A 13,890-nucleotide genomic window follows, 5' to 3' on the forward strand; every position below is an offset into this window, starting at 1 on the left:
CCGAGCACCTCCGGACGACCAGCACCATCACACCCGAGCCGAATTAGCGGAAGTCCAGAGACGACCGGACGTCCAGACCTTCCCGAGCCTCCGGACGAACGGAACCCTCCGGACGTCCGACGCCTGTGCGTTGCCATGTGTTGGGCCGCAGCCCATGTACCCCTTCACTTACCCCTTCGTGGCCCTAGACTATATATACTCCCCCACCTCCTCCTAGTTAGGTTTAGCATTGATTTAGCTCAATTAGAGATAGAGCTTCGCTCATCCACCAGATCTCCTCCTCGTGAGAGACCGCGGCCTCCTCGGAGAAGACCCTATCGGATTTAAGACCCCCTCGTGGGAAGATCCCCTCGTGGATTTCAAGGCCTCCTCACGGAGAAGATCGGTTACCTATGTATCCTTACCTTTGTGGACTTTGGATCTCGTGTATCTCTTTGTGTTCTTTGATCTAGCACTTGTGTGAACGATTCCTTGTTGGTTGAGTGTTTTCCCTCGTTCCTCCCCGTGATTTCCTTGTGTTCCTCCGCGCGTTCTTCGTGTTTTCCCGTAGGATCCACTCCAAACGTGAAAGATCGTCCACATAGGGTTCCACCCTACATCACCTAGTCTGAATTATTCTACTTATGATAAAGAATTATATGCTCTTGTTTGGACTTTAGAAACATGGCAACATTATTTATGGCCCAAAGAATTTGTTATACATTCTGATCATGAATCTTTGAAACATATTAAAAGTCAAGCTAAACTGAATCGTAGACATGCTAAATGGGTTGAATTCATTGAGACTTTCCCTTATGTCATTAAACATAAGAAGGGAAAAGAAAATGTTATTGCTGATGCATTGTCTAGTCGCTATACTATGCTTTCACAACTTTACTTCAAAATATTTGGTTTGGAGACCATCAAAGATCAATATGTGCATGATGCTGATTTTAAAGATGTAATGCAGAATTGTAAAGAAGGAAGAATGTGGAACAAGTTCGTCGTTAATGATGGATTTGTGTTTCGTGCTAACAAGCTACGCATTCCAGCTAGCTCTGTTCGTCTTTTGTTGTTGCAGGAGGCGCATGGAGGAGGATTAATGGGACACTTTGGCGTGAAGAAGACGGAGGACGTACTTGCTACAGATTTCTTTTGGCCAAAGATGAGACGAGATGTTGAGCGTTTTATTGCTCGCTGCACTACCTGTCAAAAAGCTAAGTCACGACTCAATCCTCATGGTTTATATATGCCTTTGCCTGTACCTAGTGTTCCTTGGGAGGATATATCTATAGACTTTGTTTTAGGTTTACCTCGAACAAAGAAGGGGAGGGATAGCATATTTGTTGTCGTGGATAGATTCTCGAAAATGGCACACTTTATACCATGTCATAAAAGCGATGATGCTGTTAATGTTGCTGATTTGTTTTTTCGTGATACTATTCGCTTGCATGGTGTGCCAAATACTATTGTTTCAGATCGTGATACTAAATTTCTTAACCACTTTTGGAGATGTTTATGGGCTAAGTTGGGGACTAAACTACTTTTTAGAACTACTTGTCACCCCCAAACTGATGGACAAACTGAAGTAGTCAATAGAACATTGTCTACTATGCTTAGGGCTGTTTTGAAAAATAATAAGAAAATGTGGGAGGAATGCTTGCCTCATATTGAATTTGCTTATAATCGTTCATAGCATTCTACTACTAAGATTTGCCCTTTTGAAGTTGTGTATGGTTTCCTACCTCGTGCACCTATTGATTTGTTGCCTCTTCCATCTTCGGAGAAGGTTAATTTTGATGCTAAACAACATGTTGAATTGATTTTAAAAATGCATGAGTTAACTAAGGAAAACATTGAGCGTATGAATGCTAATTATAAACTTGCTGGAGATAAGGGTAGAAAACATGTTGTGTTTGCACCTGGAGATCTTGTTTGGTTACATTTGCGTAAGGATAGATTTCCTGATTTGCGCAAATCCAAGCTAATGCCACGTGCTAACGGTCCCTTCAAGGTGTTAGAGAAAATAAATGATAATGCATATAAACTTGAGCTGCCTGTAGATTTTGGGGTTAGTCCGACTTTTAACATTGCAGATTTGAAGTCTTATTTGGGTGAGGAAGATGAGCTTCCGTCGAGGATGACTTAATTTCAAGAAGGGGAGGATGATGAGGACATCAATACCATTGTTACACCCACATTCCCTACTGCTACATATACCGGACCAATTACTAGAGCTCGCGCACGCCAATTAAATTATCAGGTACTTTCCTTTTGTTGGTAATGATTCAAATGTTCATGAGAATATGATGCTGCCTAAATTGGATACATTTGTTTTGCTTACAAATGAAGGGCCTAGCTTGGAGAAGGATGAACATTGGAGCAAGAACAAGCATGGAGATGATGCCATGCGCAAGGGGAACAAGAACGGAGTTACAAGTGATGAATTCAGGACTTCGAAGCCACCATAATGGGTGCATGAAGCCTTGGACGAAATATACAAGATGCCACTTCATAAATTTCGTCCCGAGGCTATTCTAGGTGCTGCGTCACCTTATTATTGGGCTAGTCCCTTGTAACTTCGAAATACATAAGTATATGCTATTTTTAGAGTCCGTATGTGTGGGGAAACAAGAGATAGGGTTGGTTTCGGACCCCTCCACCAAGGGCCACGAAATTCCCTCCTCTTCCACCATATATACAGCCCTTAGGGCACCGCTTAGACTTTAGGTTTTGTTTAGATTAAAAGTTCGCCATAGCTGCAACTTCGCGTACTTCGTTTGTGTTCAACGACCAGACAAAGGCATCACAGAACCCCAACTTGATCAATAAAGCTTTCATCTTATATTAGCAATATCCAGATTGCAATCTCACTTTCTTGCTTGTTCTTCGTTTGCTCGCAGAAAACAGACCCTCGTGGTCAGGTTGATCGCGCTCCGGCATGGTCAATAACCTCTCGGAGTTAGTTTAGCGATTGCAAAGGAGCGACGTCCTCGCAAGTTCTTAGTCGGATCGTCAAAGTCGACTTCCACCAAAGCGATATCCATCATCTCATCGAAAGACGGGACACCTTTGCCTCTATCACCTCTACTCGAGTCTTGTGATGGATAGGCAAGGCATTTCATCTCCGGTCTTCCACGACAATGACAACGCGAACAACTACATCTCCAAAACGTCCATCTTTGGACTACAACGAGCAATGCAAGGCATTGAGCGACTCGCCATCGACATTCGCCAAAACGAAGCAAGGATAAGGGACTACCTCGACACCAAGTTGGCGGAACAAAGGGATCAAGTACGAGACATGGTGGCCAACTACAAGTCTTCTTCCCCTTCGTCATCTTCAAGGCGGCGACGCTCAAGTGGACACTCTTCGGAATGTCATCAAGCTCAAGCACTACAACACCGTCATGATGAAGATGCTCGCGATGTGTACACCTACAAGTCCCAAAAAGCTCTACATCAAGCTACAACCAAACTTCATGAGCACAAGAGAAGACCGCAAGACAAGCACCACCAAGACGGAGCTACGACTACTACCACCACTTCGGCATCTTCGCCAAGTGTTCTCAAGGCATCTTCGCCTTTGGATGTTGTGCCATCTTCGGCCTTCATCCACGACGAGAGCGATGATGTGCCATCTTCGGCCTTCATCCACGGCGGTGACTATGAGATGGTTGAGCATGGGATTTTCCCTTCGACCACGGTGACGTATGATGACTTGAGAGACTTGAGCCACCATATCGAGAGTGAGAGTGACTTCACCACTAGACTCATATGATGAGGACATGACTACCTTGGATATGACCAAAAATATTGCATATATGCATATTTGTCAGGTGATTTCTAGTGCAAACTATTCAATAATCTATTTATGTTATCCAGAACAAAAATACTTCACACACTTTTGTGTTTTGTCTAATTGCAGGTGTATGGGACATTTGTACAATCCACATATGATGATAAGGAAGAAAGAGATGTTTATTTGCTGTCCAAAAAGTTTTCTCACGTCACTTTTGGCCCAAGAGAAGATAGAGTCCAAGTCTCTCACGTTCTGGATTCAGATTCGGACTGCACAGACACACCTGACTCAAAACGCACACACGTTTTTCATACGGACTCCGAATTGGGTGATTCTTTTTTTGTTGGAAACTAGATTTCGTGCACTTTCCAACCCAATTGGAATCACCTTCAAATTCGTCCGGAGCGTTGAGTTGTGGACGAAACAATCTGATGCTGCAGCAGAATCCGAGTCAAACTACAAGTCCAAAGGTGTTACATCACCTCCACTTGGGCCCATTGGCCTTGTACGACCTAGATTTAGTTTTAGGCTGCCTTGGGACGTCCTCCCACCTCCTTGGCCGCCACCCCTTGCTCCTATATAAGTAGATCCATCTAGTAGCTTTTCCTTGGGATTTGTTTAGTTAAAAGTTAGCCAACGCAACTTCGTGTACTTCGTTTGTGTCCAACGACCAGACCAAGACCGCTTTCGGATCCCCACCTTTATCAATACTTCATATTTGCAATATTCAGATTGCTTTTATCATATTCTTGCTCGTTCTTCGATTGCTTGCAGGAATAGACCTTCGTGGTCAGGTTGATCGTGCACCGGCGTGGTCAATAACCTCTGGAGATTGGTTTAGCGATTGCTAAGGCGCAACGTCGTGCACGTTTGTAGTCGGATCGTCAAAGTCGTCTCCACCAAATCGATAGTTACCATCTCATCGAAAGATCGGGACACCCTCGCCTCTATCAAGTGGTATCAGTTTTCAGGTTGCTCGGTGAGAATTTCCAGTTTTCCAGATTAGATTTATTTTCTTACCTATTGTCCAAGAAAAATCCACAAAAAAGAGTTAGATCTATTCATCCTTTGTCCAAGCCAGTCTGAGCCTTTGCAATTTTCTTTTTATTGCTTGCATAGTTGAATTATCGGTTGCATCGTCGTGTCGAGTTGCTGGTCTTAGTGTCTAGGTCGTTTAGAGTTTCGAGTTCTGTTCACATTAGTCACGTCGCCGCTGCATCATTATCCCTTCCGCTGTCCACCACCCATCCATCAATTTCCTCCACGTGCTACCGACCGTTCATTGTCATAACCATAGTTGAGATCGTTCCCATCTTCGCTTGATCCAATCTATATCTTATCTAGTTTGTTTTGGAAAGAGGGAGAGAGAAAAAAAAGATAGAGAAAAAAAACGAGAGAAAAAAAAGTAAAAAAAAAGTCAGAGAAAAAAAAAGGAAAAGAAAAAAAGTGTGAGAAAAAAAGAGAGGAGAAAAAAAAAACAAAATTCGGATCTATCTAGACTCAATCTCGTAGTTGAATTCGGATTGGAATCTGTTTTGTGCACTGTTCAGTGAAACAGGCATAACTTCCTCATATGAAGTCTGTTTTGGCTCCACGAGTACTCAAATGAAAGCTAGCGACGAGCCGCATCTAAATAGTTGCAGAAGCTAGTTCAGTATTTGGCACCTCAACATCAGCTTCTAAATAGGTCTACTGCTATTGTGATCTTCACTTATATCTTGCTGTCCAGAGCTACTTCATTTCCTTTATTGATGCTAGTTGTGCTACGACGTGACCTCATTAGTGTTCTAGGCTCGCGTCTCTAGTTTGGTCTAGCCTAGGACCAGCACAGTACCGTCGTTGAGCGTTTATTCAACATTGCATCTTTGAATTGATTATTGCTAATCTTTTGCTACCATATATAGCCAACCCAGCTCAACATATTTCTACACCGTGTATACGTACGCTCCCCTGGCAATCGCTTTACTCAATATTCGGAGTTACTTGACACCGCTGGTTGCCGATCACCGCCTGCTGCATGGTAAGAACTTGTAAGACATTGATATTTTCTTTACTGTGAGCGTTTTACCACCACATCCTAGTAGTTATAGGAACATTATTTTTGGGTTTTGTTTCTTGTTCTACTAATCATGACAGGATCCAGAGTCAATTCATGGGCTTTGTCGATCGCGGGAGACGTGCCACCACCTTTGCAAATACCACAACCATCACGAGAGGTGCACAAACATCCAAATGCACATGATCAGGTTAATGTATCTATACCACCATTTAATGGCCGTTTTAAACCTGCTTTATATATTGAATGGGAGTTCGACATAAAAAATATATTTGCTTCCCATAATTTCGATGAACATAAAAAGGTTAAGGTTGCGGTTGGTTCTTTCACTGGTTATGCTTTGGTTTGGTGGAGTGAATATTGTCGGTTACACCCTGATTATATACCTACTACTTGGGATGATTTGAAACTTGCCATGCGACATACTTTTGTCCCTGCTTATTATACTCGTGACATGATTAAGAAGTTGCAACACTTAAAACAAGGTAGTGAAACTGTAACAAAATATTATGATGATTTACAAACTACCTTGTTGCATTCCTCTTTAGAAGAAAGTGAAGATAATTTTATGGATAGATTTTGGGGAGGATTAAACCGTGATATTCAAGAGATACTAATTCATGAAGAGTGTTATCCTATGGACCATTTGTTTCATCTTGCTTGCAAAGCTGAACAGGAAATAAAACGACGTGTTGGCCACGAGGAGAACAAGCGCACGGTGCACATTCCAAGAGTTGATATGATTGTTCCTTCAACTACTAGGCATACTATGACAACCACATCCGTTGTTGTCAGGACTACATCACCTCCACCATGTGACACATCGCCCCCGAGAGTGGCTACATCATCTGAGTTGATCATAAGAGGTAATGACAAAGGTACTGATCTTCCATCTCTACATGAGAATGATGAATGCCTTGTTAATTTGAATGCACCATCTGATGAGCTACCCACTATTTTGATCACACCACCTATTTTAGAGGACTACGTTGATAATTTGACTTTGCCATGTGATCAAACAACTGAAATACCAACAATTTTGATTGCACCCATTGAATTAACTATTGATGCAAAAGAACCAATGTTTAATCATTTTGATATGACCTCTAATCTTGGTGATGATTCTGTGTTGAATGACTTATTGCATGTTTGCTTATTTAAGCATGTTGTAGCATGTAAATTTGATGCAAGTAAGGTTTATTCACCAATGTTGGGATGGTTTAATGATGAACATTGTCAATCTTTTGAAATGAATAAGAGCTTCACTTATATGTGCAAACTGAGTTGCAATATTTTCATGCCTTCTACTTCTTGTGCTAATTTTTTGGCTTTAGATTTTATGAACTATGCAAGTTACTCATCTATTCATGTGTCATATATGCAAAAATCAAGGGAAGTAAAAATGGATGACATATACATATACAACATGTACACCTTGTCTCTTTTGTTAGCCACATTTCAGATTAAGCAACGCCGATGACGGCTTTATTTTCAAGAAGGGGAGGATGATGAGGACATGACTACCTTGGATATGACCAAAAATATTGCATATATGCATATTTGTCAGGTGATTTCTAGTGCAAACTATTCAATAATCTATTTATGTTATCCAGAACAAAAATACTTCACACACTTTTGTGTTTTGTCTAATTGCAGGTGTATGGGACATTTGTACAATCCACATATGATGATAAGGAAGAAAGAGATGTTTATTTGCTGTCCAAAAAGTTTTCTCACGTCACTTTTGGCCCAAGAGAAGATAGAGTCCAAGTCTCTCACGTTCTGGATTCAGATTCGGACTGCACAGACACACCTGACTCAAAACGCACACACGTTTTTCATACGGACTCCGAATTGGGTGATTCTTTTTTTGTTGGAAACTAGATTTCGTGCACTTTCCAACCCAATTGGAATCACCTTCAAATTCGTCCGGAGCGTTGAGTTGTGGACGAAACAATCTGATGCTGCAGCAGAATCCGAGTCAAACTACAAGTCCAAAGGTGTTACATCACCTCCACTTGGGCCCATTGGCCTTGTACGACCTAGATTTAGTTTTAGGCTGCCTTGGGACGTCCTCCCACCTCCTTGGCCGCCACCCCTTGCTCCTATATAAGTAGATCCATCTAGTAGCTTTTCCTTGGGATTTGTTTAGTTAAAAGTTAGCGAACGCAACTTCGTGTACTTCGTTTGTGTCCAACGACCAGACCAAGACCGCTTTCGGATCCCCACCTTTATCAATACTTCATATTTGCAATATTCAGATTGCTTTTATCATATTCTTGCTCGTTCTTCGATTGCTTGCAGGAATAGACCTTCGTGGTCAGGTTGATCGTGCACCGGCGTGGTCAATAACCTCTGGAGATTGGTTTAGCGATTGCTAAGGCGCAACGTCGTGCACGTTTGTAGTCGGATCGTCAAAGTCGTCTCCACCAAATCGATAGTTACCATCTCATCGAAAGATCGGGACACCCTCGCCTCTATCATCATATATGATGAGTTGCCCCAGTTCCCATGTGTGGAGAGTTACCACCACCACTGATAGAGGCAAAGGTGTCCCGTCTTTCGATGAGATGGTGGCTATCGTTTTGGAGGAAGTTGACTTTGACGATCCGACTACGAACGTGCGAGGACGTCGAGCCTTAGCAATCGCTAAACCAACTCCGAGAGGTTATTGACCACGCCTGAGCACGATCAACCTGACCACGAAGGTCTGTTTCCTGCAGGCAAACGAAGAACAAGCAAGAAACTAAGATTGCAATCTGGATATTGCGAAAATAAGAGGAAAGCTTTATTGATCAAGGTGGGGTTCTGTGACGCCTTTGTCTGGTCATTGAACACAAACGAAGTACGCGAAGTTGCAGCTATGGCAAACTTTTAATCTAAACAAAACCCAAAGTCTAAACGGTGCCCTAAGGGCTGTATATATGGAGGAAGAGGGGGGGGGGATTTCGTGGCCCTTGGTGGAGGGGTCCAAAATCAACCCTATCTCTTGTTTCCCCACAGATACGGACTCTAAAAATAGCCTATACTTATGTATTTCGAAATTACATGGGCCTGGCCCAATAATAAGGTGATGCAGCACCTAGAATAGCCTCGTGACAAAATTTATGAAGTGGCATCTTGTATATTTTGTCCAACGCTTCATGCACCCATTATGGTGGCTTCAAAGTCCTGAAATCATCATTTGTAACTCCGTTCTTGTTCCCCTTGCGCATGCCATCATCTCCATGCTTGTTCTTGCTCCAATGTTCATCCTTCCCCAAGCTAGGCCCTTCATTTGTAAGCAAAACAAATGTATCCAATTTAGGCAGCATCATATTCTCATGAACTTAGAATCATTACCAAGAAACGAAAGTACCTGGTAATTTAGTTGGCGTGCGCGAGCTCTAGTAATTGGTCCAGTATGTATAGCAGCAGGGGCTGTGGGTGTAACAATGGTATTGATGTCCTCATCATCCTCCCTTCTTGAAATGAAGTCGTCCTCGACGGAAGTTCATCTTCCTCATCCAAATAAGGCTTCAAATCTGCAATGTTAAAAGTGGGACTAACCCCAAAATATGCAGGCAGCTCAAGTTTATATGCATTATCATTTATTTTCTCCAACACCTTAAAGGGACCATCAGCACGTGGCATTAGCTTTGATTTGAGCAAATCAGGAAATCTATCCTTACGCAAATGTAACCAAACAAGTTCTCCGGGTGCAAACACAACATGTTTTCTACCCTTCTCTCCAGCAAGTTTATATTTAGCATTCATACGCTGAATGTTTTCCTTAGTTAACTCATGCATTTTTAAAATCAATTCAGCACATTGTTTAGCATCAAAATTAACCTTCTCCGAAGATGTAAGAGGCAACAAATCAATAGGTGCACGAGGTAGGAAACCATACACAACTTCAAAAGGGCACATCTTAGTAGTAGAATGCAATGAACAATTATAAGCAAATTCAATATGAGGCAAGCATTCCTCCCACATTTTCTTATTATTCTTCAAAACAGCCCTAAGCATAGTAGACAATGTTCTATTGACTACCTCAGTTGGTCCATCAGTTTGGGGGTGACAAGTAGTACTAAAAAGCAGTTTAGTCCCCAACTTAGCCAATAAACATCTCCAAAAGTGGCTAAGAAATTTAGTATCACGATCTGAAACAATAGTATTTGGCACACCATGTAAGCGAATAATTTCATGAAAGAACAAATCAGCAACATTAACATCATCATCGCTTTTATGACATAGTATAAAGTGTGCCATTTTCGAGAATCTATCCAGGACAACAAATATGCTATCCCTTCCCTTCTTTGTTCTAGGTAAAACTAAAACAAAGTCCATAGATATATCCTCCCAAGGAACACTACGTATAGGCAAAGGCATATATAAACCATGAGGATTGAGTCGTGACTTAGCTTTCTGACATGTAGTGCAACGAGCAATAAAACGCTCAACATCCCGTCTCATCTTTGGCCAAAAGAAATGTGTAGCAAGTACGTCCTCCGTCTTCTTCACGCCAAAGTGTCCCATTAGTCCTCCTCCATGCGCCTCCTGCAACAACAAAAGACGAATGGAGCTAGCTAGAATGCAACAACAACACTACAATTCAGTTTAGCTTGACTTTTAATATGTTCCAAAGATTCATGATCAGAATGTATAACAAATTCTTTGGGCCATAAATAATGTTGCCATGTTTCTAAAGTCCGAACAAGAGCATATAATTCTTTATCATAAGTAGAATAATTCAGACTAGGCCCGCTCAATTTTTCAGAAAAGTATGCAACAGGTTTGCCATCTTTTAATAACACACCTCCTAATCCAATTCCACTAGCATCGCATTCAAGCTCAAAAGTCTTATTAAAATCAGGAAGTTGGAGTAAAGGAGCATGTGTCAACTTATCCTTCAATACCATGAAGGCTTCTTCCTGTGCGGTACCCCAAACAAAAGGCACATCCTTCTTTGTAAGCTCGTTGAGAGGTGCAGCAATGGTGCTGAAATCTCTCACAAAAAGCCTATAGAATCCAGTGAGGCCAAGAAAACTCCTCACTTGTGTGACCGTTTAGGGCTGCGGCCAACTCTCAATACCTTCAATCTTGGCTTTGTCAACTTCAATTCCCTGTGGAGTAACAACATAGCCAAGAAAAGATACTCGGTCGGTGCAAAAGGTGCACTTCCCAAGGTTACCAAACAAACGTGCATCACGTAGAGCAATAAAAACAGCACGTAAATGTTCCAAATGTTCTTCCAAAGATCAGCTATAAATCAATATGTCATCAAAGTAAACTACCACAAATCGTCCAATGAAAGAACGTAAAACTTCGTTCATTAATCTCATGAAAGTACTAGGCGCATTAGTTAACCCAAAAGGCATGACTAACCACTCATATAAACCAAACTTAGTTTTAAATGATGTTTTCCATTCATCACCCAATTTCATACGAATTTGATGGTATCCACTACGCAAATCAACTTTGGAGAATATTGTAGAGCCACTCAATTCATCAAGCATATCATCTAGCCTAGGAATAGGATGACGATAACGAATAGTAATATTATTAATGCCTCTACAATCAACACACATACGTGACGTACCATCCTTTTTAGACACTAGTATAATAGGAACAACACAAGGACTAAGAGATTCACGTATATAACCTTTGTCGAGCAGCTCCTGTACTTGACGCATAATCTCCTTCGTCTCCTCTGGATTGGTACGATATGGTGCACGGTTAGGTAGCGAAGCACCGGGAATTAAGTCAATTTGATGCTCAATCCCTCGAATAGGTGGTAATCTCGGTGGCACGTCTTGTGGAAAGACGTCAGCGAACTCCTGCAAAATGTTAGTGACAGCAGGGGGCAAAGAGGAAGGCATGTCCTCGAATGAAAATAATGCCTCTTTTCACACAAAAGCATAGCAAACAGATTTGCTGAAATCTAGCTCATCAATATCAGATTTAGTGGCAAGTAAACATGCACTTTTCAATTTAATTTTAGAAACAACACTAGATGGTTTACTATTAGGCTTCATTTGTTCCTCAAATTCTTTTGCCACAATATTATTTTCACTCTTATTTTTCTCCTGTTTTGCTTTATTAGCTCTATTAATATCATCTTTCAAAATGGAATAAGGAGTCATAGGAAGCAAAGTAACATTTTTATGCTTATGAGCTAGAGTATACTGATTGTTTCTACCATGGTGTACAAATTTTTTATCAAATTGCCATGGTCGACCAACTAATAAGGAACATGCTTGCATAGGTACCACATCACAATCAACATAATCAGCATATGTAGAGATACTAAAATGCACACCAACAGTACGTGTTACTTTAACCTTGCCGCTATTGTTGAACCATTGGATGTAGGAAGGATGTGGATGTGGTCTTGTGGTGAGAGAGAGCCTCTCGACCATCTCCATGCTAGCCAAGTTGTTGCAGCTCCCTCCGTCTATGATGACGCCCACAGAACATTCCTTCACAACTCCCTTTCTATGGAACAAATTATGCCTCTCATTTTGCTCAGCTTGTGTGACCTACACACTCAAAACATGTTGAGCAACTAAACATTCATATCTGTCAGCATCATCAGGAGCCATGTATTGCGACTCATGATCAGAATCGTCTCCACCGTGTTCTTCACGTGTAACAAGAGCCAAAGTCTCCTCATCATAGTCATTAGCCGACTCATACCCACCATCCTCCGTAGCAATCATCACACGCTGAGATTTGCATTCTCGCGCATAATGACCTCTTCCTTTAGAACGACGACAAATAATATCACTTGTGTGCCCTGTTGATGCCATGGAAGAAGAGGAACTCTGTGGAGGCCCGGCAGGTGCGCTCTTGGCAGATAATGGTGGTTGTGCCTGCTTTCTTGTATCACGTCTGGAGGTGGCACCTGATGGAGGTGCTGGTGAAGTTGAAGTAGAAGATGCACGCGTTGTCCATGACGAAGGTCGGCCTGCAGAAAAGTTAGTTCGCACCAATGCTTGTCGATCCTGCACTTCACGTTCAACTTTACAAGCAAGATGGAATAAACGAGTGATATTAGTATACTCCTTATACTCTAGAACGGTCTGAATCTCTCTATTTAATCCACCCATAAAACGTGCAAGCATAGCTTCATTCTCCTCAACAATACCACATCTAATCATGCCAGTTTGTAATTCCTGATAATATTCTTCTACAGAATTTTTCCCTTGTCTTAAGCGCTGCAATTTTTGAAGCAATTCACGTTGATAATATGGTGGAACCCAACGCGTACGCATAGCAGTTTTCAAAGCAGCCCAAGTAGTTGGAATAGGATATAATCTACAATGTTCATACCACCACACACATGCAAAACTAGTGAAAGCACAAAAAGCAGCGGCAACCCGTCTCTCCTCAGGATATTGTAAACATGTAAATCATTGTTCAGTTTCTAACTCCCAAGTAAGAAATATATCAGCAACATATCTACCCTCAAATGGTGGAATATTCAATTTCATTTTAGGAAGATGGTCATGATCTCGTACCTGAGGGAGAGCCCTACCATTGCGATTATTTGCATGTGGACGACCTGGTGGTTGTGGTGCAGGTGGTTGCCCATAGTTCTGATTTTGATCAACCTCATCCTCGTAATCTCCCACATAATCATCCTCCTCCGCATCAGCAGCAGGAGCCACAGAAGTATCAACAGCAGCACCAACAGTTTGGCCAAACGCAAGAGGGACACGGCTCGCTCGGCGGAGGGCTGTTTCGTGACGTGGAGGTAGTCATTGTTGTTGTTGTTGTTGTAGAGGTGCGTTAGGTGCAGCGGGTGGTGGTGGTGGAAGACGCGCGATCAATTCATGAAACTTGTTATCAAGCTTTGTTTCGAACATCTTCTCCATGCCATCTATCTTCTCCATGGCCTCTTCAAATCTGTTTAGCACATCTTGCACGTGTCCACTCATCATTTGCTGAAATTTATCATGCAACTCCTTATTCGTCATGTTCTCCCAGTCAATCTCGTCGGCTTGTGATCCTGGCATGGTTAGCAGCAATAGAAACACACAAGAATATGATCCTACAGACTACTAACAAG

Source organism: Triticum dicoccoides, chromosome 4B (genome assembly GCF_002162155.2).
Source record: "Triticum dicoccoides isolate Atlit2015 ecotype Zavitan chromosome 4B, WEW_v2.0, whole genome shotgun sequence".
In the NCBI taxonomy this organism is placed as follows: Eukaryota; Viridiplantae; Streptophyta; class Magnoliopsida; order Poales; family Poaceae; genus Triticum; species Triticum dicoccoides.